The sequence below is a fragment of the Etheostoma spectabile genome, chromosome 12 (genome assembly GCF_008692095.1).
Source record: "Etheostoma spectabile isolate EspeVRDwgs_2016 chromosome 12, UIUC_Espe_1.0, whole genome shotgun sequence".
Lineage (NCBI taxonomy): Eukaryota > Metazoa > Chordata > Actinopteri > Perciformes > Percidae > Etheostoma > Etheostoma spectabile.
Window position 1 is genome coordinate 24,710,146 of NC_045744.1, and position 6,852 is coordinate 24,716,997.

Genomic DNA, 6,852 nt, shown 5'->3' on the forward strand with positions numbered 1-6,852 from the left:
CCGTGTACAGTAGTAGTAGTAGTAGTAGTATATTCCCCGTGTACAGTAGTAGTAGTAGTAGTAGTATGTTCCCTGTGTACAGTAGTAGTAGTAGTAGTAGTATCTTCCCTGTGTACAGTAGTAGTATCTTACCTGTGTACAGTAGTAGTAGTAGTAGTATCTTCCCTGTGTACAGTAGTACTATATCCCCCGTGTACAGTAGTAGTAGTAGTATCTTCCCTGTGTACAGTAGTAGTATAGTATGTTCCTTGTGTATAGCAGTAGTAGTAGTAGTATGTTCCCTGTGTACAGTAGTAGTAGTATGTTCCCTGTGTACAGCAGTAGTAGTAATAGTATGTTCCCTGTGTACAGTAGTAGTACTATATCCCCCGTGTACAGTAGTAGTAGTGTAGTAGTAGTAGTAGTATCTTCCCTGTGTACAGTAGTAGTAGTAGTATGTTCCCTGTGTACAGTAGTAGTAGTAGTAGTATGTTCCTTGTGTATAGCAGTAGTAGTAGTAGTATGTTCCTTGTGTACAGTAGTAGTAGTAGTATGTTCCTTGTGTACAGTAGTAGTAGTAGAAGTATGTTCCCTGTGTACAGTAGTAGTAGTATGTTCCTTGTGTATAGTAGTAGTAGTATGTTCCTTGTGTATAGTAGTAGTAGAAATATAACAGAAATACACAGTTTGTGTTCATAACAGGATTTAATGGATGTTGAACATTCATTTTAACACAAAAACATTTTTACTGACTCTGGAAAATATCCGACAATACGCAAAATACGCAAAATACACAAAATACGCAAAATACACAAAATACGCAGAATACTGTAAAAAGTTAATCTGAGAACGCGGCGCCACCAACAGGCGACGTCTCATCGTTCAGACGTCGCAAAATTTAGACAATTTAGTGATTTTAACAGATTTTAACCATTGATTTTTCATCAGACCCCTAATTTTCTTTAGTGTAAAAATCTAGTTTTGCGCAGCGTTTGGAGCTTAATTTTTTACAGTTTTCAGACTTATAACATGAGTTCATCACGATGGAAAAAAACAACCGATTTAACTAGAACATTCCCCAGAGATTTTAACAGTGTGCCTACTACCTGGTGCACATCCCCATAGCAACACAACTTAAAAAAATAATAATAAAAGTGTTAAGTGTCTAAACCCTTCAGAGATTTAACTTTTTAAAACCTAATTAAGGTGTTAAACAGCTACGACGTAGCTAGCGCTAAACCAACCAGACTCCATTTAAAAAACAGCCCTTTTAGCGTGTATAGCGGCAACATATTTTCACATGTAAATCAGTAAAGTATTTCTTTAATTCCACCAACACTAGAGTTTTTCATGGTTGGAAAAGTGTAGAGAAGACCAAAAAACAGCTTTTCATAGTTACATTTGGTTTCTGTCGACTTCAAATGAATGGTGTGTTACGATGCTAAAATGACTATTTATTTACATGGAGTCTGGTGGGTTTAGCGATTGGAGACTTAAAATAAAATAAAATACCCCAGTTTTGCTAAAAATTAAATACATACAGTTTTGTTTTAATGGTGAAGTGTTAAGTGTCTTATCCCATCAGAGATAAACATTTTTACAACATATTTAGGACCTTTCTGTTTACCAGAAACAGCTACGACGTAGCTAGCGCTGAACCAACCAGACTCCATTTAAAAAACAGCACTTTTAGCGTGTATAGCGGTTTAGCGTGTAACATATTTTCACATGTAAATTAGTAAAGTATTTGTGTATTTCCACCAACACTAGAGTTTTTCATGGTTGGAAAAGAGTAGAGAAGAACAAAAACGGCTTTTTATAGTTTTATTTGGTTTCTGTTGACTCTTAATGAAGAGGGTAATACGACGCTAAAATTAGTATTTATTTACATGGAGACTGGTGGATCTGGCGAGGCGAGCATTAGTAATACAATATATAATATTAAGTGCCGTCAAGTGCAGTCAATGGAAAAGAAAATATATATGTAGGTACATGTGTGTGGGTATTATATATATATATACCCACACTCCCATATGTATATACTGTACATCTCAAACAAGAGAGTATCTAAAGGTTTGATTCACATTAAATGTGATTTTTGTCCCAGACACCTTGAGTGCAGGAAATTGTACATTTTACAAGTTACATCTGTATAAAAGAAGAAGAAGTCACTTTAACGTTGATCATTTAAAGCTGCATCAGAAGGTAATCGGCCACCAGGGGGCAGCATAATACGTGGGGTTTAACCTTTGTGTTGTGCTACCTTGTTAATACCACGAGGTTAGCATGCAGGTCGCTGCTGATTGGCTAACATCTCCGACACTGGACCCAGAGGAAAAATAGCTCAAAGCTCGTTTCACTTTCCTTTTAGCTCTGCTTTGGTCTCCACCAAATCCTGAGAAAAACATCTTCTATATTATATATATATATATTTTTTGCCATAAAACCAGAACTAGAAGCTAAAAAAAAAAGCTTCTTCGAGCTCCGCTGAGTTTAGGATCTTTCGCATAATTTGATCCGTCGTTTATATACAAAATATTGATAAGTGCAGCTTTAAATGCTGAGTCATGCAGCGCCAGGTTAAAAATATTAGGAATATAGAAAGATTTTTGTTCATTGACGAAGTTTCATCATTTCCTGAATTGTCACATTTGGCACTTTGAGTAAATACAAACAGACGAATCAGAAACTTGCAAATCACACATAAAAAAGAGACACGTGACTCTTAAAGGGCCGGTCACACCAGAATTTTGAAGGGGCAAAATGTTGTTAATTTGTCAAATTCTTTGCTACATTTAAAAGGAATACGCCGACTTATTGGGACTTTACTCATTCACCGTATCCTCCAGAGTTAGATAAGTCCACCCTTCTCATCTCCGTGGATGTCGTAACTCTGCGCATCCACTGCTAGCCTAGCTTAGCACAGATGCTGGAGGTAACTGGCTCCAACTAGCTTAGCTTAGCACAGATGCTGGAGGTAACCGGCTCCAACTAGCCTAGCTTAGCACAGATGCTGGATGGACACTGCCATATTCTAACTGTATATACAGTGGGAACTATATTCTCAGAAGCCGAAGCACTGCTACTTGGGCGGAGGGATTTGCTCGCAGCACCTGAGAAGGAGCAGAGCCTAGCAACGGTGCTTTTTACCTTCAGGATCTGTGCTAAGCTAGGCTAGCGGTAGAGCCGTCAGAGAGAGTTACGACACGCACTTAGATGAGAAGCGTATATATGGACTTATTTGACTCTGGGGGATTGACAGCGGCTAGCTTGGCAGTGGCTAGCATGTCAGCGGCTAGCTTGTCAGGTGCTAGCATGTCAGCGGCTAGCATGTCAGCGGCTAGCTTGTAAGGTGCTAGCTTGGTAGCGGCTAGCTTGGCAGTTACAGTAACTTTATTAGCCCTAAGAAACACATTAATTTAGCTAAATCCCCGTCTGGTGTGACTGGATGCTAACCCTTCACGCTACAGATCTGATGCCACGTTTACGCCATATATACGACGGACGGGAGCGATGGGAAAGCTTCCCGTGTTTGTTACGACTTGTGTTCACGCTAACCATTTTTGCTAAAAACTACATCCATTAAATTCAGGTTTAATAACCTCAAAAGACAGACTTTGGTCACCGTGAGGTATCCAGGCTCTTTCGTATCATTTAGCACCGAGTCGGAAACATTGAAGCTTTCCTCACTTATTCGCTGAAATCTGAAACTGGTATTTAAGGTCATTCTTAAGCTGTCCGGCCCGAAAAAACGCCCACATACGTCGTTTGTTCAAGCAGTGATTATAACTCATGTTTATGATTCTAATGGCGGCGCGGTCGTTCTGACGGGAGCAGAGCAGGAAGTGAGGAGAGGAAATATGACCCCCAATTTCCACAGGGTGCGTGCCAGCTCCGTCAACGCCCACCAGGTCTGGATCTGTTGCGGACCGATGGCGGCCATGACTGACAGCTGAAGTCTCGAGGACCTACGAGATCTTGCGAGATCTCGTAGGTCACTGTATCACTGTTGTTGGTGTTGTGGTTCTATGGTTCTATGACAGCTGAAGTCTTGAGGACCTACGAGATCTCGTAGGTCCTCAAGACTTCAGCTGTCATAGATCTCGCAAGATCTCGTAGGTCCTCAAGACTTCAGCTGTCATAGATCTCGCAAGATCTCGTAGGTCCTCAAGACTTCAGCTGTCATAGATCTCGCAAGATCTCGTAGGTCCTCAAGACTTCAGCTGTCATAGATCTCGTAGGTCCTCAAGACTTCAGCTGTCATAGATCTCGCAAGATCTCGTACTTCAGCTGACTTCAGCTGTCATAGAACCACAACACCAACAACAGTTGGTTTCCACCCAGAGGAGGAGAGAGGGAACAACTCTGGGCTGTTTTCATGGTGTAGTGAAGGGAGATATGATCCGCCGTGAGCATGGGGTATTTTATTTTGAAAATTAACCGGGTGTTTTATTTTTGTTTCTATGCTCAACTTCCTGTCCTGCACGTGTGCTAAGTTGCCGCGGAGCTTTTTTGGCGTCCAGCTAAAATAGAAGCTCTGTGGAAACCCGGGTTAGAGCGCCAAATGTCCTGGTGAGGGGGGGGGGGGGGGGGCAGGGAGGGGCAGGGGGGGGTAACACAGGACTTTCACCCAGGAGACCTGGGTCCATGTCCTGTTTGGAAAGAAAACAGAGTTGTTGTTTTTAACTTTACATGAAAAAAAAACCCCAAAAGAGCCTGGTTCTGCCTGTGAAAAAGGGACAAACGGCCGATATCGGCGTCCGGTTCGGAGGACCGGCTGTTCCTATTGGACGTAAACGTGGCATGAATATAATTTTCTTTTTTGCCTAATCCACTCAGAGGATCTGGAAGGCGAAGAGCGAAAGATAAAACTCCAAGTCGCTGAAGTTCAGTTCACAAAAACACACATTTCAAACTTTACACTTCACTCAGAAAGAGCCGATCCTTGGCGTAGTCTGAGGCCCAAACATGATTGGATTAGAAAAACCTTATAAAGTCAAAACCTTATAAAGTCATACAGTACTTTACGTTTTACATTTCTTAGTCGCGGCGTCCTGAATGCAATGAGCTATTATTTAAAATACAGAAGATTCATGAGGTTTATTTCCTGCTACTTATAAAGCTGCACAAAAGAACATTATAAGAACTGGATATATATATATATATATCATCTTCAGACCGGGCTGCCATGTAACCCTATGGGATTTTGGTCAATTTTGTCCACTAAAAGCTCTGTTTTTGCCGCTGACAGACTGAAATTAATATTCTAAGTGTCTGACAACATTATGGGATGGATCCCTACAGAGATAGACCTTTTTAAAACCACTTTGAGACCTTTCGTTTGAACCAGAAACAGCTCTGAAGTTGCTATCGCTAAACGCACCAAACTCCATTGAAAAAAACAGTACTTTTAGCGTGTATAGAGCCAACATGTTTTCACATGGAAATCGGTAAACTGTGTGTTTATTTCAACCAAAACTAGAGTTGTGATGGTTGGAAAAGTGGAAAGACGACCCAAAGCGGCATTCCATAGTTTTATTTTGTTTCTGTCGACTTTGAATGAAGTGTATTTTTACGATGCTAAAATGACTGTTTATTTACATGGAGTCTGGTGGGGTCAGGTCCAGGTTGAAAAAAAACAAAAAACAGTAGTTATGATGCATTTACTGACATCATAAATTATTGCTTTGTACCGACAAAACCCTTTCTTGTGAGAACTCTATCCCGGAAACCAGAGTTCAGATTTTCACAATAAAATCTAAACCGGTGCAGCTTTTAAATGTACAACTTGATGTTTTTGGTTGTTTAATTTTGGAATTAAAGACCTAATTTATTAATGGTGCTTATCTTCCATATACATCAACTAGAACTTCAGGTGTTTTGTGCAGGTTTTTTTTTTAAATGTAAATGTTTTCCAGTATTAAGTCACAGCTCTTATTTTGAAAATAAGCGAGGCGTTGCAGCGCCGCTGTCCGCGTGACGTTTGGTTATTTTGGAAAGCCCCAAAAAAAGCCAAGTTCAGCCTTTAAAAAAAAGAAATATTCACATTTATATTTCAAAAATACACAAGTTACATTTGGATGTTTTTATATTTGATATAAATACCAGGGCTGTAGTACTCAAGTCCGGTCCTGGTCTCGAGTCCGGACTCAAGACCGTTTTTCTATGGTCTCGGTCTCGCTAGTATTTGGACTTGGACTTGTCTCGGTCTCGGCAACTGGTCTTGCCCAATATGGCTTCTGGTCTGGACCGGTCCAGGTGTCTTTATCATGTTGATAATAATATTGGAGGGAAGTGAAACCCAAATGATTGTCTTGATACTGTCATGCATAAGACCTTTATTCTGTCCTGGACTCGGTCTTGACTCGGACTCAACTAGTCCTGGTCTTAGACTTGTCCTGGACTCGGTCTTGACTCGGACTCAAACCTTTTTGGACTCGGTCTTGTGTTGGACTCGACTAGTCCTGGTCTTGGACTTGTCCTGGACTCGGTCTTGACTCGGACTCAAACCTTTTTGGACTCGGTCTTGTGTTGGACTCGACTAGTCCTGGTCTTAGACTTGTCCTGGACTCGGTCTTGACTCGGACTCAAACCTTTTTGGACTCGGTCTTGTGTTGGACTCGACTAGTCCTGGTCTTGGACTTGTCCTGGACTCGGTCTTGACTACAGCCCTGGTGAAGACTTTCCTAGCTTAACTACAGTAACTTAATGTTAACGAGCTCCTTCTGATTTAATCTTTATTTTTCTGGAAAATCCAAACGCTTGAAGGTGAGAAACGATTTACGATTTATATATAATCTTAATTATAATTTGCATTATTAACCCTTGTGTTGTCTTCCCTTTGGCCATGAAAAACAACTCCCCCTTATCTCA